The sequence below is a fragment of the Triturus cristatus genome, chromosome 7 (assembly GCF_964204655.1).
Source record: "Triturus cristatus chromosome 7, aTriCri1.1, whole genome shotgun sequence".
Taxonomy (NCBI): domain Eukaryota; kingdom Metazoa; phylum Chordata; class Amphibia; order Caudata; family Salamandridae; genus Triturus; species Triturus cristatus.
Window position 1 is genome coordinate 1,625,109,563 of NC_140590.1, and position 27,319 is coordinate 1,625,136,881.

Here is a 27,319-nt window from a genome sequence, read left to right on the forward strand (position 1 = left end):
TCAGCTTACAGCCCTCTTGGAAAGTTCAGGCTTTTTACATCCCTCCCAATCAGGATTTAGAACCCATTTTTCTACGGAGACCACCTTGTTGGGGGTAACTGAGAAATTGCACTCCTGCCTTGACCGGGGGGAGACTACGGCACTCATTCTACTTGATTTGAGCGCCGCATTCGACACAGTGTCACATACCATCCTCTTAAAGTCCCTCCAGTCGGCAGGAGTTGAAGGCCCCGCTCTATCTTGGCTGGCCTCTTTTCTCAGCAACCGCACGTTTCAGGTCTTCTCTTCGAACTCCTCATCTACTATCCGGTCATCTGCATATGGAGTTCCCCAGGGGTCCACTTTGAGCCCTTTGCTCTTTAACATCTATGTGAGACTCCTGGCGACCATTGTGGAGGATGCGGGTCTATCCCTATACTCATACGTCGATGACACCCAAATTATCTTCTCTTTATCTTCTACTAAGGAAGCTTCCATATCTTCTCTTCAGCTTGGCTTGCGTCGGGTGTCGAAGTGGATGTGTTCCAATCTTTTGAAATTAAACGGAGATAAGACCGAGGTCGTCATCTTAGGTAACACGAGCATCTCTGGGGCCCCCAACATTGGCCCTAGGAAATGGGTCCCCTTCCCCAACCAGCTACCCAAATTCGTAATCTTGGGTTTATCATTGATAACCATCTTTCAATGCGGCAACAGGGGGTTAGCGTTGCCGCCGCCTGTTTTACTATCTTAAGGTGGTTGCGGAAGATCATCTGGATGCTCCCTGACTCCACAAATAAAACGGTAGTCCAGGCACTTGTTACCTCTCACCTGGACTACGGTAACGTACTTTACTTTGGCGGAAGTCAGGAGTTACTGAAAAAGCTGCAGGTGGTCCAGAATTCCGCAGCCCGCCTCCTATGTCACGTCCCAAGAAAAACATCCATCTCTCCCTTTCTTCGGGACCTGCATTGGCTCCGCATTGATACCCGTATCAAATTTAAGACTCTGTGTTATGTTTTTTAAATCAAACAAGGGACCGCTCCTACCTACCTTCAGGAACTTATCCATCCATACGTCCCTCTCCGGTCCTTACGTTCCTCCACTCAAGGCAATTTGGCAACACCCAGATTTAAATTAACCAGAATGGGTGGCCGCTCCTTTGCATGTCTTGGGCCAAAACTCTGGAATTCCCTTCCAAGTTCTATGAAACACGAATCTTCCTACCTCAGGTTTCGCCGAGATCTCAAGGCCTGGTTTTTCTCTCAGTGACTAGCTCACCGTTTACTCAGTCTGCAGTAGTGGACATGCCTGCGCCGGGAAACCCTATCAAGGGTAGCTGTGCGCAATATAAATTCAATTTAATAATAATAATAATGACATAGGGGCAAAGGAAAGCAAATAGGTTAAACATAAAAACCTGCCCTATATAGGCATTACCAAACCACTGGCAGCCCATTTGATGGCATCGACAGAGGTGAGCATTTGGAAAGGGGAGCACACTGAAGTCTTTAAGCTTTTACACAGGGAAGTGAGAGCAAAGGAAGGATCAACGAAGGATCAACGAAGGAGGAATATGGGCTGTCAAAGAGGCCTAGAGTGCCCATTACTATAGAGAATTGGGCGGCAGCATTCCTTATATAGGCCAGTGTATACTGTGAAAAGTTCCTGGAACGCTGCATGGCCTTATTTAAATATATAAATGGAATATGGAAGGCACAATTGACGTTCGGTGGTTAGTCATGGGTATGGAACAATGAAGAATTTTGGGCAAGATTGGCAGAAGATGCTGCTGGGTTATGGAATCAGCTAGACAGCAAAAAAGGTTTTCCAGACAATGTCGCCAGCAAGGCCAGTCCCGATGATGAACACTTTCAGTGGATGGCTGGTGATTTACAAGCCCTTTCAGGGCCGTCCCACCCAAAGTGGGCTGGGCACAGTTGGCATGGGGCAGGTAGGGGATTCAGGTGCATGCTGAGCGTTTAATAGAGGTTTGTGCATCAGGGAAATCTGCTGTTTCTGGCACAAGTGTGGGGGAAAGCACTAAGTTACACAGTGCAGACCACAAGTAGGGGGTGACGGGACCCAAGGTGGTACAAGGGGACAGTGGCAGCCCTCTAGTGACAGCGGCAGGGGAGGACAGAAAAATACGGGAAAAGGCTAATATGACAATTAAACTGTACAGGTTACAATATTGGACAACTTGGGGTTGGAACCTGGGGGAGACAGTTGTTGGAAGCAGTGGTGGCTGGTGCATTTTAAAAGTGGTGGGGTAGAAAGCTGAGAGTGGAATATACAGGCACGCCACACACCCTGCACTCATACAGCGTCCCCAATCTCCCTGCATTGATAAAGGCACACCACTCGCCCTGCACTCATACAGAGTCCCCTATCACTCTGCACTCATACAGTGTACTCACGCACCCTGCACTCATACAGCGTCCTCACCCACTGTGGACTCAACAGGCACATTACTCACCCTGCACTAATACAAGCACACCATTCACCCTGCACGAATACAGGCACACCAATCACCCTGCACTCACAGGCACACCACTCACCCTACACTCATATAGCATCCCCACTCACCCTGCACTCACACAGACACAACACCCACCATGCACTCATTCAGGCACACAATGCACCCTGCATTCATGCAACGTTCTCAGTCACTGTGCACTCACACAGTGCCTCCACCCACCTTGCAGTCCCACAGCATCTCCACTCACCCTGCACTCATACAGCATCCCCACTCACCCCTGCCCTCATACTCGTGCAAGCTTCTCTTTCAATATCTAGGCATAGGTGCAGGGAGGACAGGACATTAGACTCACTTCGGATGGCAGAGGATGAAGACGTGGGCCTGCCCCGGATCCAACGCTCAGTGTTTCATTTTGCTTTGGTACAAGAGGTCAGTGCGCCACTAGACATCGGGTTGTCCATTCGACTTTCAAACCAATGCATGTATATTACTTGGGTATGGATCAGAGAGCTGGCCCAGTGGAATGGAATTTAATTTACATACTTTTCAACATGCACAATGACTCTGCATATGTCCATGAAAACATCACAGGGTTATGTTAGTGCTGCCTGTTTTTGACTTCTCTCTGGAAGTACACAACATTTTAACTGCTAGCCCTTATGATTTTCCTACCTCCACAAGACAGCCAGCAAATCAATAGAGACGTGAGGGCTGGGGCTGCAGCCTGGCTTCAATCCACAAAGGGTTGGGCAGCACTGATACCTGTGGCCCTGGTGTGTGTTTTCCCTTCAGGGCCCACTGATTGTCCCTTAAGTTAGCTTGAGTGCAAGTAACTAGCTGCTTTTCGTTTGCACACATTACACATTTTATTTCTTCATTGTAATGTTATTAGATAAATGGTGCATGATTTTATATTCAGTTCAGCTGCGTGAGACTCAGTCTGCACACATTGTACAAGGTCAAACAAACACCATGCTTTCATTTTCCCAGTGATTGGTTAGCTACACATACACAACATTAGAATCCAGCTGCTGTTTTTCACAGAGCTCTTCTACATCATATGCACGAGAATTGTTCTGTGAGAGTCAGAGGAGGATTTCTTGCAGAGCAGGAACGTCGTGCCTGGCTGTAATTCCAGAGATGTTTTTAATTAATTACTGAGCTCACGTATTATTTACCAATAGGGAGACTAGAATAGAAAAGTATGCTTTTATCATGGTAGGGTTTTTCATTCTGTATGGCCTGCTGGCCCTGTTCAGGTTTCTGTTGATTTATGTATGTCTAATAATGCAGCACACCAGCCTCATAGCAGAGCACGACAGAGTTAATAAATCTCATGAACCTTTCTGGTGTCCCTCTTTGTTTTATTGAGGATGATGCATGTGTGAGAAACGCGAAAGGAATTGATCTGTTTACCCTCGGTCCCCTGGGGACTGGAGTTGTGTTCTGGGATACCAATTCACTTGTCTCTCTGGAAAGGTTGGGAGAGTAAGAGAGGTATTATGAGCTAGTCTGGATTTGGGGCCACAGGTGCTAATGTGGTGTGTTGAAATAGTCCTCCCATTCTGAAGTTCTGTGACCCCGGCATAATTTTGTTTCCCAGCAGAATCCCTGCAACAGAACATGCTGCTCGAGGTAACGATTGTGGCAGAAGCAAAGCGCACAATGTTGAGATAAAGCTGCAGTCTGTGCAGACAGCCGCGGTACGTGCAGGTAACAGCGGTGGAGCGATGGGGCCGCGTGGGGGGGATTTCGAGGGACGATACAGAGGGAAAGTTTAATCATTCGTTACCTGCACGGACTGCGGCTGTGCGCAGAACAATATGGGCTTCACCCTTTACTTCTTTCCTCACGTGAGTCAACTGCAAAATACACTGAGTGCCCCTCCTCCAGCTCGTCTTCTTCAAAACAAAAGCATACCAACGTGGGGTTGGGGACGGGCTCGCATGTTTACTGACGTCTAGTCAACCATTCCTCTCTTGTCTCTGGCGCTATTTTGGCCTACGCCCAAGGTCGCAGGCATTTATGCCCACAATGAAGTAAATACACTGGCATTAAAAAATGCCACACCCAGCACCCTGCCGACAAAACACTGCCTTGTGCCTCCAGGGTGAGTAACCTGTCGCCCAGACTGGCACATGCTCAGCTGAGTTCAATTTTCCAGCTGTTAAAAAAATGTGTTTCAGAATACTTAATGCCTGAAACAAAGCACCACCGAGCCTTTCGTTAAAGCAACTCCATGTTTCTTTTTAGGTCTCGCCTGAGCCAGCGCATGCGTGGCTCGGCGAGACATTTAGTAAACAGGGCTTTTAAAAGTGCAACCGCATGCTTTTGCTTTTGGCTGGCATTCTGCCTGCGTTCACATGCACATCCATATGGCTTTCCTCTCGCTCGGCCAAGCGCGCGCGTCTCGCTTCAATGCCCCTCCCCCTCCCCCACCACAGAGCACGTCTCGCAGCTTGTTTTTTTTCTTTTTTTTTACTTTGAGCGCGAGGCGCGTGCACGGCCAATGCTTGTTGTTGTTTTTGTGACCCCCATGGGACTGCTCACTGGATGCTATACTTCCTGTCTCTTTATCCCATTTTTCAGGTTATTTTTCCATCCCTTTTTTCTCCCATTGTCACCGTTTTCATGTCTTTCTCTTTATCTGGGTGAAAGTTTAATGATTAAAAATGAAGTCCGGAGCCCCAAAAATGAGTGCTCGTCTCCATCATCTTCAAAAACCAACCAGTGTGTGAGGTCGAACCAACTTATGCAGTTACTTTGAGTACAAGCTTCAGGAGCCATGTTTCCCTGTTAACATACTGTGTGATTTTGGTAAGTCCCTTTTACTTCTTCCCTCGGCACCGAGTGGCACCCACAGATGCATGCGGGGACTCTCTTCTTTCACATACGCCGCTGCCAAAGCTTCATAAATCTATCTCAAATCCGCATTGTTCCCGATCCTGTTTCCACCCTTTCATGCCTTCCGTCTTTCAATATGAGTGCGGGTGATTTTATCAGCTGCGTGTCCACATAGGTGGAACACGCAGCCTTCTGTAGTCCTGTAACCTACACCAGCAATTACTTCTTATCGGATGGCTCTGTGCAGATGTTGGTCTCAGATCTCGCGAGTGTTGACATTAAGTAATTCCAGACAAATCATATACCGCCGGAGTCCACGTACCGAGCTGGCCTGTTCATAAATCACCGCTGCCTGCCAAAAGTTGGTTGTGTTCAAAAAGCTTAATTAAGTGTTATTTAGTGTGCGAATTACCTGAACATTTCTCACATTTTTATTTAAAACTTCCATAAGTTATCCATGGGCTGTCCACACAACTTTCACCTATTCACCTAGTTTTGCAGCACAATATCCTTGGTGCAACAACATCAGCTGTTGCATGGCTAAACCTTGTACCTTTTAAGTGTTTAGCCATGCAACAGTTGATGTTGTTGCACCAAACATATTGTGCTACATAACTAAATACTTATAAGGTCCCAAAAGAGAGACCTATTGGCTATGCCAATGCTTGTTTTTTATACTGTTAGTGGGGCAAACCCTCACTTTGCCTCTTACTACCAGTTGTCCCTGAATGGAAGGCTTTGAATTTGATTTCAAGTTGAGATACGAAGAGCCATGAAAACAGCGATGGGCAAAAAATTTTGTTCGGTGCCTGGGCATAAGCAATTGGTACGGACTAAGCTTCGAAAGAGGTTCATGATGGATAAATGCAAACCCCATTTTCAGACTGGCTTTTGTCATGTTTGATTCTTTCACCTATTGGGGTGGTTCTGAAGAAGGAATTAAGGGACTTCTGAATGATCCAGCACCTTTCACTGCAGGTGGGGCAATCTGTGACTGATTTAATTGTGAAAGGGTTGAGTAGGGTTCCTTATGCCTCAGCTGATTCAGCCATAGAGCTGATCAGTAGACTGGGATCCGGGACTTAAATGGCAAAGTGTGGCATTAAGTCCGCCTTCAGAATGCTGCCACCTCACCCTTCGGATTTCAACGGTGGGTGTGCAGTTTGCAGGTTTCTTTTTCGTTGACAAAGCATTGCCTATGGGTTATTCTATTTCATGTTTCTTTGTGAGACATTTAGGGGCTGATTACGAGTTTGGCAGACCTACCACCTGAACATCCCGCCTGGGACAGCCAGTAGAGCGCATCGCTGGCGGTCTTTAGACCGCCTTATTGCAAGTTAACCGCGAGGTCCGTGTTGTTGGTGCGGCGGTAGGCAATGGTTTTCAATATCTATCAATGCATGTGTGTGCATTTTGACTGCACGTGTCGAATATACACATGTGCACGATACATGTGGAGAAATACTACCTACCCATTGCAGGAGTCAGTCCCATATGTGGCCAGTCTAGGCAATGAGTATATGATACAAAAAAGACTTACCTGTAGATCACCGCAAACAGGGTGGTATTCTTCGGAGTGAAGATGCTGCTCTGAAGGGGGGACCTAGAGAAAGGAGTCCACATCAAACTATGATGGGTAGAACAGGAGAAGGGTGACCGCAACTTTGCTGGTCACCGGTGTGCTGGTGGTGTTGGTGGTTCAGCCACAGTCTTTGCAATCACAATCCGACCACCTTGTAATATGGCGGTCAGACCTCCGAGTTCGTGCAGTTGGACCGCGGGTATGGCGGCCCATGGACCACCAAATTCATAATCAGACCCTTAGTACTTTCTTGCAGAGATTGTTCCATTGTGTGACAAATTCAGACAACTTGACCCATTATATTAATGACTGATTTTATAGAGGGTTCACCACTTACGAATGAGTGTTATAAACTATTTCATGAGTTTCAAGAGTTGATGCACAGTCTGGGTGTGCTGTTTTTGGGCATGGAAATGGATTCCAAAACATAGGAAATTAGATTCCCTGTGGACAAAAAAGGGAAGTTGTCCAGATGTTGGCCAAGGACAAGGTGCAGGTCAGAGATATACAAGTGCTTCTGGGATATTTCAATTTTGCTTGTAGAGCACTATGGGCAGGGGTGACCTTTTGTCTGCGTCTAGGTTTGGCCTTGTCAGGGGACTGATTGTCCAACTACAGAGTTCAATTGACTGCAGGAGTGAAAGTGGATTTACAAGTTTGGAAGTTCTTTCTACAGGATTCTCTTGGTATACCCATGGCAGGGATGGGTGAAAAGGCTGAATGGTCTCTGGAACTGTTCTTGAATGCAGCAGGTGACTGTGGCTTCAGAGTTTTTTGGCAATGTCATTGGTGTGAGGAATTGTTGCCTGAGGCATGGAAAGGCAGGGGGCGTAGCATCCCCTTTTTGGAATTGAATACATTAGTGATGGCAGTTTGTTTCTGGGGCCGTCATTTTGCCAACAAGAAAGTGCTCTTCAACATCGACAACTTGGCAATAGTCAATATAGTCAATAGACAGTCCTCTAGAGACTTACACGTTTTGCAAGTGTTGCGCCCGTTTGTGTTGGAATGCCTGCATTTTAATGGGATGTTTAGAGCAAGGCACATTGCAGGTGTGGATGAAGACATTGATGATGCTCACTCTCGTTCGCAGTGGCAGAGATTCTGTAGACTTGTTCCATGGGTGGACGAGAAGACAGCAATATCGAGGCACATATGGCAGGTTTAAGGGGTCACATGATTCTGCTGATCAGTGGTTCTTTATCAGATTCCACAAGGCAGGCTTGGCATGGGAAGAGATTTTGGATACAGGGGCTTGAGGGCACAGTATCAACGAGGGTGAAGAGAAGAGAAGGAAGAATGTAGTAAAATTATGTTGTTAATAGAGCATGGTTTGTCAGCAATAACCATTGCTTGCAAGTTGGAAAGCTTGTCACTCTTTGGGAAGTTGTTTTGGGGATACGAGTAGTCTGTAGGCAAAATGGGGAAGTGGATATTGAAGAGTAGGGTGCAGAAAGTGGAAGAAGGGACATGGTGCGGAATCAGTGACTTTGCGCATTTTGAAGGTGTTACTAAGGAAGTTTCCTGAAGGTGAGTGTACATGGGCAGGAGTGTTTTTTGTTCTCCGTGGTCATGGTGTGGTTGTTTTTTGCTGCATTTAAAATGACAGAGGTTATGAGTTTCAAGAGGAAGGAGGGACTTCAGAGAGAAGGCATTAGGGTGTTTGAGATTAATGTGGTTGAGGGAAATGTGTCAATTTACGGAGGTACCCAGATGAGAAGATTTGCCCTCTGCATTGGTGGGAGTAGTTTTCACGAGGGGCAAACAGACACGGGAGGTTTTTCAGAATGTCGATGGTAAGAAACGTTTGGCATCCCATGTTTTGGGAGCAATAAGGAATGCATTGATTGCAATGGGTTTACCTGGGCAAGAATTTGGTATCCACTCATTTTAGATTGGGTTAGCAATAGAAGCAGAATTTCAGGGTTGGTCCTGTGCAGATATTCAGCATTTGGGGAGGTGGAGGTAAGAATGTTATAGGATGTGTTGCAGGTCCTGGTCATGACCACAAAGAAGCCTAGATTTTCGGATATTCCTTCATAAAATGAGCAGCATATCTTGCCGAACAATGGAAATTTGGGAAGAAACTAGAGTATGATAACCTGGCGGTGCAAATGAAATGGTTTGGTAAAGGTGGGATGCGCTGTCACAAGCTCCTACCAAAGTTGGAATTGATGACGAGAGCATCCCCTTGCCCAGATTTATCAATTATCCATTTAGGTTTGGCTCTATTTAAGTGTACAAAAGCGAACCTTTTAGAAAGAAAAAGGTTGTGGGCGTGGACCACCATTGTTTGGACTGAGCTTTTCCCATGTAGGGAGTGGAGAGGTGCCAAGTAGCCCGGGACAGTTCGGGCTGGACTGTTTCCATGAAGCACAGGGTCAGACTGATTTGCATATGGCCATGTCTGAACTGGGGTGGCAGAGTGGGCTAAAGAACGGTGATGGATCAAACCCAGATCTGTTGACTGGCTGTGAGTGTTTGATTGGTTCTGATGCTCCATCCATCACCACCCCCTTTTGTACCGCTATGTTCGCCATAAGTTGGCAGGGTATGCTCAGACGTGAGTCCCTTGCTCACTTTGCCACTGGATTCAAGCAAGCCTGGCTGAAGATGGCTGAAATGCCAGAAACCGGTCCTAGGAAGCTTGTTTCCGGTCCAGGGAAGGCATGGCTTGGCAGTTCGGGCTGGACTGTTCCCATGAGGCACAGGGTCAGATTGATTTGCATATGGCCATGTCTGAATTGGGGTGGCAGAGTGGGCTAAAGAACGGTGATGGATCAAACCCAGATCTGTTGACTGGGTGTGAGTGTTTGATTGGTTCTGATGCTCCGTCCATCACCACCCCCTTTTGTACCGCTTTGTTCACCATAAGTTGGCAGGGTATGCTCAGACGTGAGTCCCTTGCTCACTTTGCCTCTGGATTCAAGCAAGCCTGGCTGAAGACGGCTGAAATGCCAGAAACCGGTCCTAGGAAGCTTGTTTCCGGTCCAGGGAAGGCATGGCTTGGCAGTTCGGGCTGGACTGTTCCCATGAGGCACAGGGTCAGACTGATTTGCATATGGCCATGTCTGAACTGGGGTGGCAGAGTGGGCTAAAGAACGGTGATGGATCAAACCCAGATCTGTTGACTGGGTGTGAGTGTTTGATTGGTTCTGATGCTCCGTCCATCACCACACCCTTTTCTACCGCTTTGTTCGCCATAAGTTGGCAGGGTATGCTCAGACATGAGTCCCTTGCTCACTTTGCCACTGGATTCAAGCAAGCCTGGCTGAAGACGGCTGAAATGCCAGAAACCGGTCCTAGGAAGCTTGTTTCCGGTCCAGGGAAGGCATGGCTTGGCAGTTCGGGCTGGACTGTTCCCATGAGGCACAGGGGGAGACTGATTTGCATATGGCCATGTCTGAACTGGGGTGGCAGAGTGGGCTAAAGAACAGTGATGGATCAAACCCAGATCTGTTGATTGGGTGTGAGTGTTTGATTGGTTCTGATGCTCCGTCCATCACCACCCCCTTTTTGTACCGCTTTGTTCGCCATAAGTTGGCAGGGTATACTCAGACGTGAGTCCCTTGCTCACTTTGCCACTGGATTCAAGCAAGCCTGGCTGAAGACGGCTGAAATGCCAGAAACCGGTCCTAGGAAGCTTGTTTCCGGTCCAGGGAAGGCATGGCTTGGCAGTTCGGGCTGGACTGTTCCCATGAGACACAGGGTCAGACTGATTTGCATATGGCCATGTCTGAACTGGGGTGGCAGAGTGGGCTAAAGAACGGTGATGGATCAAACCCAGATCTGGTGACTGGGTGTGAGTGTTTGATTGGTTCTGATGCTCCGTCCATCACCACCCCCTTTTGTACCGCTTTGCTCGCCATAAGTTTGCAGGGGATGCTCAGACGGGAGTCCCTTGCTCACTTTGCCACTGGATTCAAGCAAGCCTGGCTGAAGACGGCTGAAATGCCAGAAACCGGTCCTAGGAAGCTTATTTCCGGTCCAGGAAAGGCATGGCTTAGCAGTTCGGGCTGGACTGTTCCCATGAGGCACAGGGTCAGACTGATTTGCATATGGCCATGTCTGAACTTGGGTGGCAGAGTGGGCTAAAGAACGGTGATGGATCAAACCCAGATCTGTTGACTGGGTGTGAGTGTTTGATTGGTTCTGATGCTCCGTCCATCACCACCCCCTTTTGTACCGCTTTGTTCGCCATAAGTTGGCAGGGTATGCTCAGACGTGAGTCCCTTGCTCACTTTGCCACTGGATTCAAGCAAGCCTGGCTGAAGACGGCTGAAATGCCAGAAACCGGTCCTAGGAAGCTTGTTTCCGGTCCAGGGAAGGCATGGCTTGGCAGTTCGGGCTGGACTGTTCCCATGAGGCAAAGGGTCAGACTGATTTGCATATGGCCATGTCTGAACTGGGGTGGCAGAGTGGGCTAAAGAACAGTGATGGATCAAACCCAGATCTGTTGACTGGGTGTGAGTGTTTGATTGGTTCTGATGCTCCGTCCATCACCACCCCCTTTTGTACCGCTTTGTTCGCCATAAGTTGGCAGGGTATGCTCAGACGTGAGTCCCTTGCTCACTTTGCCACTGGATTCAAGCAAGCCTGGCTGAAGACGGCTGAAATGCCAGAAACCGGTCCTAGGAAGCTTGTTTTTGGTCCAGGGAAGGCATGGCTTGGCAGTTCGGGCTGGACTGTTCCCATGAGGCACAGGGTCAGACCGATTTGCATATGGCCATGTCTGAACTGGGGTGGCAGAGTGGGCTAAAGAACGGTGATGGATCAAACCCAGATCTGGTGACTGGGTGTGAGTGTTTGATTGGTTCTGATGCTCCGTCCATCACCACCCCCTTTTGTACCGCTTTGTTCGCCATAAGTTGGCAGGGTATGCTCAGACGTGAGTCCCTTGCTCACTTTGCCACTGGATTCAAGCAAGCCTGGCTGAAGACGGCTGAAATGCCAGAAACCGGTCCTAGGAAGCTTGTTTCCGGTCCAGGGAAGGCATGGCTTGGCAGTTCGGGCTGGACTGTTCCCATGAGGCACAGGGTCAGACCGATTTGCATATGGCCATGTCTGAACTGGGGTGGCAGAGTGGGCTAAAGAACGGTGATGGATCAAATCCAGATCTGTTGACTGGGTGTGAGTGTTTGATTGGTTCTGATGCTCCGTCCATCACCACCCCCTTTTGTACCGCTTTGCCCGGGGCTATTGACAGGGCTCGGAGGAAGTTTAAATGGGAATTAGGAGGTTTTGCACAGTTGAGGGGATTTTCTCGTTCAAACATCCTGACATTAGGTACGAGATTGTTCACTTTTTTAGGGAGGATAGAGTGCATCTATCTGTTTTTGGCATGGATCTTTATGTGCTCCAGATGTGGCGTGTTATGAAAAAGTTGGTACGTTTCCCTAGCTAATGCAGAGGTGTTTCAGGTGGCGTTTGGTTTTAACAACTTTTCAAGTGATTTTAAGGAAGTTGGTCAGTTTGAGACCCACTTAAGAGATGCAGGGGGTAAAGGAGAATGGAAGGCAAGAGGAAGGCATCAGTTTGAGTATGTGCAGTGATGGGTGCATATTTTGTAGTGCTCCATGGACACTGGCATTACTCTAGTTTCCCTGGGACTGGCATGCATTCTATAATGTCCACCAGATTTGCCAATCATGCCCAGGCAGCCTCCAGACCATCAGGGGTAGTGCCTCGCATCTGCTCTCTGGGTCGATTTGAACACAGGTCAAGGTTTCCTATCTTCCAGGCTAGACATGTGGCGGCTGCATATAAGAGCGGGGAGGGGAGTGCTGGCGATTACTGCGTTTGCCGCACCGCGACTGCAGCAGGTAAGGGCGAGGGGGCGCCACCCCCAAATCTCATGCCGCCCAGGGCAGACTGCCCCCCCGCCTCACTTTGCTACGCCACTGAAGATAGTGCTCAGAGCAATGGAAGATTTTCGGGTATAATTAAAACAGTCATTCTGCTTTGTTTACCATGGCAATACCTTACCAGGAAAAGAAGCCTGCCTCCATGGTGTAATGTCATGTAGTACAGGCAATATGTTGATATATGTATTTCACTTACTTTTCATATGCTAAACCAGTGGTTCTTAACGTGTGGTCCAAGGACCCCGTTGGTCTGCAATGCCTTCTCAGGGGGTCCGAGACCGGTTCAGAATATTAAATTATATTAGCAGATTAATGATGTAAAAATACATTAAAAAAGCTAATTTTTTAATGTTAAAATGCTCTGTAAATGTGCAGGAATTTGAATGGAGGCTAAAAATGAAGATGGTATCCTTAGCTTGATCGAGCAGAACAACAAACTGAATGAAGCATGGCTGATTGGGGCCCAAACTGAAGCTCTTGAATGCAAGGAAAAAGAGAGCCACAACGACAAAGCGATATCCTAGAGACTAGCGTATCGCCTTGTCTTTCAGTCTTTTACAAATAAAAGTACATTTTGAAATAAAGCTCCAGCCTTTCCATTAAAATGAACATTTCATTTTGTTTGTTTGGAAATGAAATATATTATTTGGTTTTTTTGTTTGAAAATTAAATACATGGAAACTGTTTTCTGTAATCTTGTGTCATTAGGTCTCGCCTGACCCAGCGCATGCGCTGGTCTGGCGAGACTTATTGAGAGGGCTCCAAAAAGTGCTATCAGGCCAGCCTAGAGCTACAGTGCAAGTACGCGGTCGCGCGCCGCGCTTTACCGCAATTACTTTCACTTTCGCGGCCGCTGCGGCCGCTTTGATGTTTGATCGTGATCCCGAGCGCGATCACTTTAACTTTCGCGGCCGCACGGCCGCTTTGCATAGCTAATAGTTCTCCCTTTTGGGACCTTATAAGTATGTAGTTATGCAACTGTTGCATTGCTAAACACTTATAAGGTCCCAAAGGCGAGACCTATTGGCTATGCCGATGCTTGTATTTCACTCTTAACTGCCTGAACACTGAAATCCTTGTGTCATTTAGTCGAGAGAGGCCTTCTGCAGGGAGAACGTCCCTCCCCCCCTTGCCTAGCTTCGAATAAATGGCTGTAGCCAGGCCCTTTATCAGGTACCGAGTGACGAGCTCTCCCTTTATCTACGCCAGAATGCAGTCCGCAGTGCGTATGATGTCATCCACGGTGGCCTCACTGGTTAATCATTTGTGCTTTCCTTACATATTGCCGAGTTCGACGAAAGGAACTTTGTTTGAGCAGACTACAACTGTATGCGAGAGGCCAGGGCTCTAATTTGTCATTTGCTCCCGCTGTGGGGGCATTTCCGTGAGGATGTGTGACGTGAAAGACGGAGCAGAATCTGAGCGTGTACGGTATCTTACGGTACCTTCTGTTGAGAAGAAGAAGGACAAACAATGCTCCAGAAATCACAAGAAACGGTATTGTGATTTCGCTTTCATTTATTTATACCTCGTAGATCGTTACGGCATCTATACACGTCAGGTCTACAGTTCAATGACATAACGGTATCCCCAAACCCCCTTATAAGCAGGCATGTAATATTCAAACTTATAATCCCCCGCCAGCCCAACCACTGTATACACTTGAAGGATAGCACAAAGCACACCGGATAACCAGCGCGCATCTTCTCTTACATATATTGTAAGAAAACAGCTCACATACATACACACACGCGAGAACGCGAGAAAAGTACAAACCCACATCGCGCGCTCGCGTGTATGCAACCCCTTCTTGCCAGCACAAACCACTGGGACCCTGGGATGGTCCAGTAGAACAAGGGATTAGCCAGAAAATTAAAATAACCCGCACTTTGAAGCAAACCTATATGGTACAAAGCAAGTGAAGCAAATGAGCCCGAATCTCCCAAGAAGAGCTCTCTTGTGCCTTCAATCAAGTCATCTATACATTCATCTTTTCGCTTTTCCACACACCCACTGATATCCACCACTTCTCCTTTGCATTCTGCCATCCATTAATTCTTTCATCTGTCATTCAGTCTTTTACCAATCCATTCATTCACTGGCCATTCCATCTACACATCTGTTCACACATCCATCATTTGTTAAAACATCATCTGTTGATGCATCCAGCTGTACATTCATCCATCCATCATTTGACATACCCATTCATAAATAAAGCCTTACATCCATCAATTGATAATATCGTCCATCTAGCCATCCTCTCAGATTTACATTTACTCTGCCCACCTTTCACCCACCCACCCACTTGTCCATCCATCCATCACATATTTCCTTTCACCCTCTCATCTATCTATCTATCTATCTATCTATCTATCTATCTATCTATCTATCTATCTATCTATCTATCTATCTATCTATCTATCTATCTATCTATCTATCCTCCCAGATTTCCATGTACTCTGTCATCCTTTCACACATCAATTCATCCTCTCATTTACTTTTACTCTGCCATTCTTTCACCCACCCATTCATCTATTCTCACCCACCCATCCTTTCACCCACACGTCCATCTCTCACCCACACATCTACCCATTCTCTCACTCACTCATCTAACCACCCTCTCACCCACTCATCTAACCATCCTCTCATCCATTTATCCATCCTTTCACCCACTTATTCAACAATCCTGTCACTCATTCATTATTATATCCACCCACCCATCCATTTTTCACCCACCCACAAATGCATCCTTCTAGCCACCCATTCATCTTTCACCCACTCAGTGTTCATCCTTTCACCCATTCATCCATCCATCCATCTTTTCACCCACTCATCCACCCATCCTCTCACCGACTTATCCATGATTTCATTCACCCACTCATCCATATATCCTTTTATCACCCCATTCTTTCACCGGCTCATCCATTCATCCTTATTCCCCTTTTCTACTACTAGCACATCTTTTTGCTTCTTTATAGCGTTAATGATGCTCGTTTATCTGTCAAGTTGCAGACAGAAGAGGTACATATAGAGCCCCACCCCGTTCTAGCTGCTAAAGTGCGGGGTTCACAATGGCAATGCAATAGATCTATGATCTGTGGCTGGGAAGCTGGGGCGTGGCCTTTGGGGATGCTGCCCACCGGTTCTTTGCAGCTGTCTCTCCCGTCGCCTTGTAACCCTGCCCCTCCTTTCACCTGAGGCTTTCTGTTTCTCAACCGGTCACTTATTTCATCTCAGCCTTTCAGTCTATCCTTGTGGCACTCCCCACCACCACTCCAGGGTGTCTCTGCGCTCTCCTGGTCACCCTGCCCCTTCCTTCACTAGAGTATCTGCTTCTTACCAGTCTCCTCCATTCACTTAACCCCTTCAGTCTCTCCTAATGGCCCTCCCCCATGGGCTGTCTCTCCGTTCCGCTCTGTCCCTCCTTTCACCAGAGGCTCTCGGCTTCTTAGTGGACTCCTCCTGCCACTGTCTTCTAGAGGCACTGCCATCCTGTACTACATGGGCTATCTCTTCCCTCGTCATTCTGTCCCTCCTTTCAGCAGAGGCTGTCCTTTTCTCAACCAATCACTCATTTCATCTCAGTCTTTCAGTCTCTCATGGTGAGGATGGGGATGGAAGAAAGACTTGAGGGGACACCAGGGAGGAATAAAGTGATAACATTTGCGAACCTACATCTTTCCAGTGCAGAGAAGCAAGGTGACTGGCCGCCTTCACCAGCTGGCATCTCATTATGCCAGTGCAGAAAAGCAGGGTGACTGGCTGCCTTTAGTTGGCATCTCACAGTGCCAGTGCAGAGAAGCAGGGTGACTGGCTGCCTTCAGAAGCTGGTGCAGGTTGACTGGCTGCCTTTAGTTGGCATCTCACCGTGCCAGTGCAGAGTAGCAGGTGACTGGCTGCTTTCTAGATGCTTTGGACGCACATCAATTTGTTAAGAAAAAGAGTACTCCAAATTCAGTTTACTCAAACCATCTTGTAAATCAATGGCCATTGATTTCCCATTTAATCCAAAGATCACACCTGAGTGCATGCATTTGGGCATGAGGCCTGTTGCATGGTTCAAGTCACCACCTCCCGCTTGACGGACCAGGTTCTCACCTTGGCTGGCGCCCCTTGCCTTGCTGCCTTCCATGTCTCCTTCGCACCCACCACATCTGTCGTTAATGCTCTTGCTTAATCCTTAGCACAGGGCATGCAGGGTGGAATTATTCTGGTCCTGCCGCTGATACATGAAATGTGACCAGCTGCTAAATGTACTTTCTGATGGTTGTAACCTCACAGCTTGTGTGCTGCAAGGCTAAACACTTATAAGATCTCAAAGGCGAGACCTATTGGCTATGCCAATGCTTGTTTTTGAGTTTCAAATGGTTGAAATTGTCTAGGAGGGGGCCCCAGCTTCCTGTAGTAATTCAATGAGGGTCCACAGAAGTCAAAAGTTTAAGAACCGCGCGAATTAACCAGTTGATAACAGCATGTGTCCTTTGCTCCCCTCCACGAGTGATTACTCCCTCTCGTTTTAAGGTTTCGTTTCTGCTTTTCGTTATCACTCGTGTTGTTTACTGATGAACGTGCACTTTGCTCCAGCAAACATCTTGCATGTATCGTGCGTGGGTGCGGTCCGCCCTGTTTTGTGACATTTCACGCTGGACTAGTTGCTTCCACAGTTGCCGTGACAACTGCCCAGCATGTTGTTGCCTGTATGCACTTAGCTTGCGGTACATATACAGCCGCCTGACCAGAACACGTGTAACCTGACGCCATTACCGTAAATTCATGGCGCCAAATAGGTGACGTGTACTAGGAAAGCAAACAGCACGTGGGTCTGAGATGGAAACCGGGAGAACAGAATGGGAGCGGGAGTGATAGGTGGAGAGAGGGGCGGTGCAGGGAGGGGCGGGCTGTGGTTTCCCCACACTGCAGCGCATCACCAACGCAACACACGCAGTTTCGGTTTCCTTTTCCTCGGTCTGACTCATTCTCAGGGGACTCACGGAACAGATTTTGTGGACGTGACTAAAAGGCATTTTTTTTCATCTCCTGTTGACATAGAAACCAGACAGTAGTACAAACAAACACGCATTTGCAATGCAATAAGTCTAGCATTTACTCGAGTTTGACCTATTGACATTGCAAATAACAATTCCTTTTTTTAAAAACATAAATAAAAGGCATTGTCATTTACAATGCCAATAGCTTAAACTCGTAAATGCGAGATCTATTGCATGTTAATTACATGGGCCTCACCCCCCCCCCCCCCTGCGTCTCTCTACATAGATTGGAACTGAATTAGGCCGTGGCTGCAACCCCAGCCCCCCAGGTCTATTGATCTGCTGGCTGCTACATGGGAGTGCTGCATCAGGTAGGCAAAAATATCCGAAATTTGTTAATGTTTTAGGGGTCTACAAGGGCTCGCACAATGTCCTTAAAGAGAACTTATATTAATTTGTAAAGTGACATTTCTGCTTACTTAGTGTTCATTATCATCAAAATGGCTTGGGCTCCTGCCGGGTCGGAAGGGAAGGGAGGCTGCCAGAGCACAGAATATAGTGACCACACCGTCATCCGCTCCACTCAACACGTATGCACAGACGTCACCCAAAGATTACACTGACACATTCGTTATGGGTGAAGAACTGCTGCAGGTTTATTTCATACAACATAAGTATGACGATAGAGTGGGTTATCTTACGGGCGATCCAGGGCAAGCAGCCCCTCGCTGCTCTGCCCGCCTTGCGAGCCAGCACGCACGGTGGGTCGATGCCCGGCAGTGCGGCACATTCTTTTCAGATCCTCCTTTGGGTCACGTGATCTGTGTAATACTCCCGCCCCTTTTAACAGGGGCGGAGCGTGTTATGGCACACCCCCGGTTGGTCAGGCCCCCCAACCGCCCGAAGGACTAATGGGGCGCCGTCGCGGTCTTCCCAGAACCTCCTTCGGCTCCCGGACCTTGGCTCGGGCACCCTTACTGTGCCGGGCAGGGGTACCCTTACTGTACCGCCTGTCGCAGATGTACCCTTACTGTACCCTTCTGCCTCCAGATCACCCTGTAACTCCGCCACAGCTCTGGGGAGGCTCCCGTCGCTGCCAGAGCCCCCCCTTCCTCCTTTCGCTGTTATAGGTGCCCTGCCCCTGCGAGCTAGCTTTAGTGGGCTAACTGGATCCTGTTCTCTAACCCGTAAATAACAGCAATAATTTGCAACTTTACTCAGAAACCCAGGGCAGACCAACAAAGGAGATTTCTACAAAAGCGAATTGACGCAAGGATGTCTTTTGGCCCCACTGCTGTTCAGCTTATTCGTGGATGATGTTCCTAACTTTCTTTGCGATGCAACTGCAGATCTTCCTAACGTAATTGTGTGAAGATCTAAAACCCACATATAGCGCCAGAACTGAACCATAGCCCTTTTTCTCTTTTTTCCTTCAATCCATCTGCACCCTTCATCCCTTGAACATAAATTTATAAACAATGGAAGAATATGTTCTCTGCAGGTAAAGGTGGATGCATTTTTGGAAAGCAGATTTTCTTTCCTAGCACGAAAAAGGTTTCCTTTTTAACTTTGTCTAAAAAAGGTGCTGGATTGATGGTGTTTATGGTCCCCGAATTACTGCTGCTTCGAAGTTTGCATGATTTCTAGGCAGGGCAAAACACTTAAAAGCTGTGAACATCAGACAGTAGGGGGGGCAACAGCCTCTGTCTTGCTCTCACCCAGCACACGGAAAATTAAGCTCACTGTCCCTGGCTGTCACATGCCACTGTCACAGAAAGGTTAATGCCACAACATTAGCTAGTGACAACATTATTGGCAAATGATTCGGTGAGACAATCTCACCTTCCTACAGCATGCTAATACAAATAACACCGGAAGCAGAGGGCAATCTACGGGGGCGGGAGGCTTACATAGGGCCTGCCCAGCCCAGCGGCCCGCCTCCCCCGGCAAGCCCATTGGGGCCTCCCCTCCCCAAGGCGCGGCCTCGAGAGAGGTGGAACGGGGGGGGGGGGGGGGAGTCTCCGACGGGTGGCCACTAGAGAGCTGCCCTGCTGATGTCCCCCTGCGTGGGACGCGGGCAGCGGCATTCCTGCTCTGCCCTCAAGTAGCACTTCCCAGGGGGTCGTCATTTGCGCAGCCTCCCGAACTCCTGCAGCCTCTTGCTCCCATAACTTGTTCCTCTGCTTGTCCTCCATGAAAACACCCTTGCCCAACACATTGCAGGCGGAGTACTCCTACTGGACTCTTCTTGAGTGGGTGAGAGGCAGAGCGGGTTTAGAGCTGCTGCAGCTTGGGGTCTGGGTCTGCATGGAGGCTGCATGGTAAGGGATGTTCCTGTATGTCTGCAGAGTGAGTGGTGTGACTTAACGAGTGTGGGAGTGATTTGTGCATGTATGAGTGCAGGGTGAGTAATGTGTGAGTGCAGGGAGAGTGGAGTCTTTCTGAGTCCATTTGACTTAACGAGTGTGGGAGTGATTTGTGCATGTATGAGTGCAGGGTGAGTAATGTGTGAGTGCAGGGAGAGTGGCGTCTTTGTGAGTCCATTTGACTTAACGAGTGTGGGAGTGATTTGTGCATGTATGAGTGCAGGGTGAGTAATGTGTGAGTGCAGGGAGAGTGGCGTCTTTGTGAGTCCATTTGACTTAACGAGTGTGGGAGTGATTTGTGCATGTATGAGTGCAGGGTGGGTAATGTGTGAGTGCAAGGAGAGTGGAGTCTTTGTGAGTCCATTTGCACCTTTTTTCCACGTGTTCTTGAAATATATGCTGTAATGCACCATTTGCACCCATTTTCTCTCACATTTTTTTGCAGGGGAAGAACTCCCTCACTGCCCCTCTGCCTGTACGATTCTAGCTTACTCGCATTTTATAATCAACTTAAGTCTTTCTGCCCATCAGTTTTCAAATGCACCAGCCGCCATTGCTGCTAACATCACATGTGTTGTTAGTGACAGACTAATGTCACTGGTTAAAGAGGTTCAGTGCACAAAGATTTGGGAAATAAAGAAATAGTCACTTTAAAACATATTTTTACTGTGTGTTTTGCAATTTCAGCCTTAGGTTTTTTGCACCTGTTATTGTGGGAGGAAGAGCACAATACAATATTACGTTACTTCTCCTTTCTGGACCAATAAGACATGCCGACACTACTGTATCCCCGCTATTTTTAAAATGTTCGTCAGAATGGGTTACCGTTTTCTTTCGCCGTCCAGTTTATGTTTGTCAAAACGATTTTCAAATATATTCCTCATGTGCCGTTTTGGTCTATTACCATGCCAATGTCTTCCTTTGGCACAACAAAGGAGTACAGTTGTGAATTCAGAATTGCACAGGTAGTATACAAAAGATAATACTCGTACCCTGTGCCTGGGGAGGTGTCTGGCCACAACCATTCTGCTTTTCACAGACTGCGGATGTTTGTTACATGGATGAGTCACTTATTTTGAACAACGTTGAGGATTCAATGCGCTGCTGGCGTCCTGAGATGGCGGTTCGAGGCCCAGTATTTATGGCCTCGGCATTTCATCCTTCGGAGGCCAGGTGGCGAATCCTTGTAGGCCACTGTGCTTATGGGCGCTCAGGAGACATAGGCGGGGGGTCGGGCACTGTCTGAGTGGGTTGAAGGGTGGTATTGCAGTGAGAAATGCAGGGAATGTCTAGGTGTTGTTTGCGCAGGTTGTGCAGAACAGATGTTCGCCTGCTGAAGTAACAGGGCATAAAAGGTAGCGGGTGGTACTTCTGGTTCAATGTCGCATCTAGAAAGTAATGCTGGCATATGGGTGCTATTGTCGGCAAGTATTGAGCGCTTCGAAGTGCACTATTATCGCCAAGTATTCATCGCTTTGAAGTGTTGGTTGGTGGCGCGCTTTGGTAAAATAGGTGGGTTCGGGTAAGCTGAAGTTATAGTGCGGTAAGGGCCTCTCAGAGTTGATGTGGGCCTTCGGTACAACTACAGTTGGTCAGAGAGTATATACCATTCCGCTGGGTGAATGGGTGCGGCGGCACCTGAGGCTTAGCCCAGGTACCACCTCGCGGGCCATGCAGCTGCGCGCAAGGGTGGGGGAATGGTAGAGCGGCGATTGTAGCGCCATTTAGAGGATGGAGGTTTTTTTTTTTTGACGGGCTTGACCCACGAACAGTGGTTATGGGTGGGGAATTGGAAGTGCTGCAGAGGGTTCAATGCGCGTGGTTAGCGGGTGGGATATAGGGGGTTTGGGTGCGAATTTACACAAGTGGGTGATGGGTGGAAGTTTGCATGGGAAGGAGTGTGGGACGGCTGGGTGGAGCTGGGAGACTGTTTCTTGGACTGCTGGAGCGCTCTTTGGAGGTGGCGGATTGCGAGGGCGGTATCAAGGCACAGTGTTCTTAGAGCAGGCATATGGTGGGCAATGTAGGGGTCCCATGGGAAGGCATCGGGCATTGTGGGCAAGGCTGTTGACTTTGGGGCGGTGGGATGGCGTGCAGATTTCGGTGTTGATCACATCCAGTGATCCTGGGCAGATGGTTTAGTATCCTGGGAATAGTACGGAAGGGACGTTAGCCGGGTGTGAAGTGGCGGGCAAGTCTGGAATACACACACAAGCACTGATTGGGAGTGGAGGGAGCCGGGGAAGCGCCAGTAGGAGAAGTGGGGAGCACTGGTTTGGGCAGCTGGGACCAGGCAGCAGAGGGTCTGGTTTTGGGATTGAGGGGGGAGGGGAAGCCCAAGGGCGTCCAAGAGAAGAAAAAAACAAGCCCGGCGGAGCGTGGCGCGCGCGCTTGGCGGCATTGCAAATGCTTGTTTTAACTTATATTTTAGAACAGGCTGTTTGCAGAGAGCTTAGAACAACACATCTCCCACACACCAAATTGAAGGAAATCAAAATAAAAACGTCTTGGGGAAGTTTTGTTGAGTAGTGCACGTAGTTGGCCTATTTCTAGAAAATGCTTTGAGCACATGATCGGGTTGTGGCACACAAAGGAATGGCGCCACCTTACCCTGCACCACGTATCGGTGAACTCTTCTCAAATAGCTTTAGTTTTTGTGTCTGATTGTGCTTTGTGTTTGAGTTGTATGACCGTGCGTGTGTATTTATGGCGAATGTGTGTTTCTATGGTGGTGTGTATGAGTGTATCTGGCAAGGTGTTATTTATTCAGCTGTAAAAAGATGTGTTGCACACATATCTGTATGACTGTGTATGTGGTGCTGTGTGTGTTTGGATTCCAGGCAACGTGTAGATACAAATATTTTATGCAAATACAACTTCATGTCAGTTGCTGGGCTCTGAGAAAGAGGAGAGTAAGAGTCACAAGACTGCATTTGATTTCGTAAACACTCCTCGGGGTTGGGAAAACAATCTCTCCAGAATAAATCATGCGCATGTTGGCACCTGAATTCGATGTGTAGTAACTGACAAGTCACCTTCACCACTATCACGCCAAGAAAATAAATAAAGTAAATACGGTTAGCCATATGTAAACAAAGGCGCACGGTCGCCATGAAACTGAAAGCACAGCTAACTAGCACGTAACATCAAGCGGCTGTTTCCAGTGAGCTTTTAATAACACGTCTCCCACACACCAAATTGAAGATAAGCCCGGCAGAGCGTGGCACGCGTGCTTGGCGGGGGAGCGCATTCCAGGCGGGGGAGCGAACCCTTTGAAGTGCTCCCAAAAGCGGAGTGCATGGCGGCACGATGCGCGTGATTGTGCGCGTGCTAGCCATGCAATCCGCTTTTGGGAGCACTTTGAAAAGCCCTTTTACAATAGTCTCGCTTTGCGATCGCTTACGCAATAGCAAGGCGAGACCTAAAAATCGTGCCACTCTTTAAGCTTTCAAACGCGTGCGATTTTAAGTATAGTTCAATAAAACGTGCCTTGCAGTTTCAATAGATGAAGATTGAATCGTGTGGATCTTGCGACCCCGGATGGAGTTTCCTGGCTAGTGCTGCAACGCAGAAGCCCGTCTTTCCGAGCTTGTTTTCCCCTTTGGCTGAGTCGCGCCCTCCTGACCCCGCAACTGCCATTCCCTTACGGATCTAGGCCTGCCCTGCGCTGACTTTTTATATTTTTGCATCTTTTATATAGCGCGAACTCGACCCGAAGGTATTGGAGCGCTGTACATGAGCACCGTATTTACATTACGCATTCAGGCACGGGAGATTAAATGACTTGCCCAGAATCACAGGATGTGGACGTGACCCCAAGGCTCGAACCCTGGTTTCTAGCACCAAAGTCGGCAGTCTAGCCAACGGACCACATCCTCTTTCGATGCCAGGTGAGGGATCGACGACACCCTACTGTTCCTCCTTCAAATTTTGGTGACTTTGCCTTCCCGTTCAGCCTTGTTCCTGGGGTAGGTGTTCTCCCTGACTTTTCAGCCGGTTCGATTTTACACGCATTGCCCGACATTTTGTTGTGATGTATATACCTCCATGACCTGGACCCTCCATCTTGCGGCTGCAACTGACACTCGGACTGATCCTCACTGTTGGTCAGCGCCTTCCTTCCGCCTTTTGACCATCGCCCTCAGTTTACCCCCGTATTTGAATCTTGCCCCTTCATGGCATTATCCCAAAGAGGCACCCTTCACGTCTTTATTTTGCAGTCCAACACGGTGAGGGTGACCGGCCTCATGGGTGATCTCAGGAATCACTACTGGTTTTGTGAACTTCTGACCTTTATGGTGTTTCCTGCCAGTACTTTACCCCTTGGCCTGCTCCATTGGTATTGTTTTACACATCTTTTAACTGAACCAGCAACCAATGTAGCATTCATTTTAGGTAACATTTTCTTCAGGGACCCCTACGGACCCAAGACCACCTGAACACCTGGCTGAACGATGGCAAGAATTTCCTGCTCTGTAAATATGTAATATAATATATAATTGTCCAAGCCTAATCGCTGTTAAAATGTAATCCTGAGTGAATATGCAATTTGTATATATATATATAACTCTAACCACTAGTATATGTAGTAGACCTTTGTACTTACTACCACTCCTATGTGATCTTAGAGTTTATCTGTTTGTATCTCTTCCCTGAGTGACTTTACAACTTCTACATTTGCAAGTTTTTCTGTTTGTATCCCTTATGTAACTCATGTAATCCAAAGTCCTTATGTAACGCAACTGGTTCTTTTGTAAAGCACTCTGACACATTCGGGTAATGTTCGCGCTATATGAAATCGCATTATATAAATAAATAAAATAAAAGGGAACGAAATAAACACATTGGGCTTGGTTCACTAAGGTAAACTTACACTTTTTGGCATTCACTAAGTACAAGTTTTATTTTGTTAACAGTAATCTTCGGACTGTGGAGACTTCTACACTCGTGGGCAGAGAATCCACACAAAAAAGATAGGCCTGTCCTATCTTTTTTTTTGTGCAGAGCTCTTTGTCCAACTGCAGAGTATCCAAGGTGCTAAAATTATTATTTGTAAAATTTATTTAGTAGTTTGTGAGTACCACAAGGGATTATTCTGGGGCAATAATGAAGTGTTCTTGTGTTATCAAAAGCACACAGTCAGCCTTGATTTTTTTATTGGCGGTAAGCATACTCTGTCACAGTTTGGCCACAGCATGGACTACTCCGTCTCCGCAGTGCACAAACTACTCTGGTGACCCGACGGAGTAGGAGCCTTGAAGAATTGGCTATGTGTCTGCCCTTCCCATTTAGATGGGTGGACATATAGCCGCTTTTTTACTGCCTGTCCCTGCCAGGCAAACCCTGGCTGTAAGGTGCAGTAAAATACAAAAAATGCCCCTCTCGCCATGAGAGAGGACTCCCATGGCAAGGAGGGCATTACTTTTTAAAAATAAATTCCAAATACAAAACTCCACTTTAGGGTTTTATTTTTATAAGTAAAGTTAAAAAAGTTTTGAAACTTTACCATATGACTTCATCATGTTGGACAGATATGTACCGCAAAGTTCCAATATACTCACAAGAACAGCCTTGATGGCGGTTACTTTGGATGGTAGAAGTGTCCATTGTGCTTACCGACACTTCAAAATTTGGAAGGCAGGTACTCCGTCAGGGCGATGGAGTAATTTACTTCATTGTAAGGGTAAAAATGAGGGCAAGGATAATAAAACGGAGTGTGCAGAAAATTATATATTAGCTCTAGATAATATCCCTGTGGTGTATAAATGAAAATATATATATAGGTGAAAAAGAAGCTAACAATTTTTATAGACAAAATATATATTTTTTAATAAATTGTTTTTGTTTGTAGTAGTTATTATGAATCAATAAATATTCCTAGTAACTCTTATTTGATACATGGACAATGATAATTTCTAAAATAACTATATTATTTAAATAATACACAGAATGATATACATAATCTGACATGTAACATGACCAAAAGCATATATGTACATAGAACAAGACAGAACCCTAATGACGATGATTTTCTTCACACAACGCGTTTCGGCTAAGCCTTCATCAGGTGTCCGTTCATGATGATTTAACTAAACAAAAACAAATCAATTTATTTACAAACAGATAAATAATTATCTAGAGTTAATCACTAATAAAAAGCTCAACAAATGAGCTTATAGCACACAAGTACATGTTTAGCATGATGCAAAAAGTTAAAGATTCCTAACTAACATTCCAACAAGATTTGATAAGTGAAAGAAACACAATTATAGAATAAGTGATTGTCAAGAATTGACAAGAAAAAGTAAAGAATAGACCTCACCCAAGTGCATAAGAAAATAAATAAGGCACTAAAATAAAGTGATAATAAATCACAGAGTTGACAATAAGATAAATAAAAGTAGAATATAATAAATGTACCTGAATAGTAATTTAAGCAAGGAACACTAGATAAACATGGTTCTAGATAAGCGAACAGTCTCCAATATGAACTGGAATCTGATCTAAAAAAGAGCTGAAACAAAAATAAACATGAAAGTTGAAAACAAAAAATAATGAAAAACAAAAGATGACAAGAAATATGGCCTAGTTATGTGCCATAAGATAATATATACCTGTAATGGGCCAAACGTAAGCCTCTATTCACAAGCTGACCCCAGAACTGTATTAAATGGGGTTTAAAGATACACAAGCCTGGTACCTGATGTAAAAGAGAAGAAGGCCCACAATAAGGATATCGTATTACCTGATGTGCCGTAAAGGCCCACTACTGATCAAAATACTTGAGCTGACTAAAACCTCACTGTGTGTAATGTAAAGAGTATAAAGGAAGTTACCTTAATTTCCTTTATAAATGGGTTAGATCTTTAAATACTGCTAATCAGACGAACCAAGTCGGTCAATGATAGTAGAAAAATGGTTGACCTAAAGGAATACATAAAAAAGAAATATAATCCAGGTGAATGATATTGATAAAAAAAAAAAAAGATATGTACCGCAAAGTTCCAATATACTCACAAGAACAGCCTTGATGGCGGTTACTTTGGATGGTAGAAGTGTCCATTGTGCTTACCGACACTTCAAAATGTGGAAGGCAGGTACTCCGTCAGGGCGATGGAGTAATTTACTTCATTGTACTGACGGTGCACAATCCATCCACCAAAATATATATCAGCCCAATAGTCTGTGAAATCATGCTTTTCTACTGAGTGGAG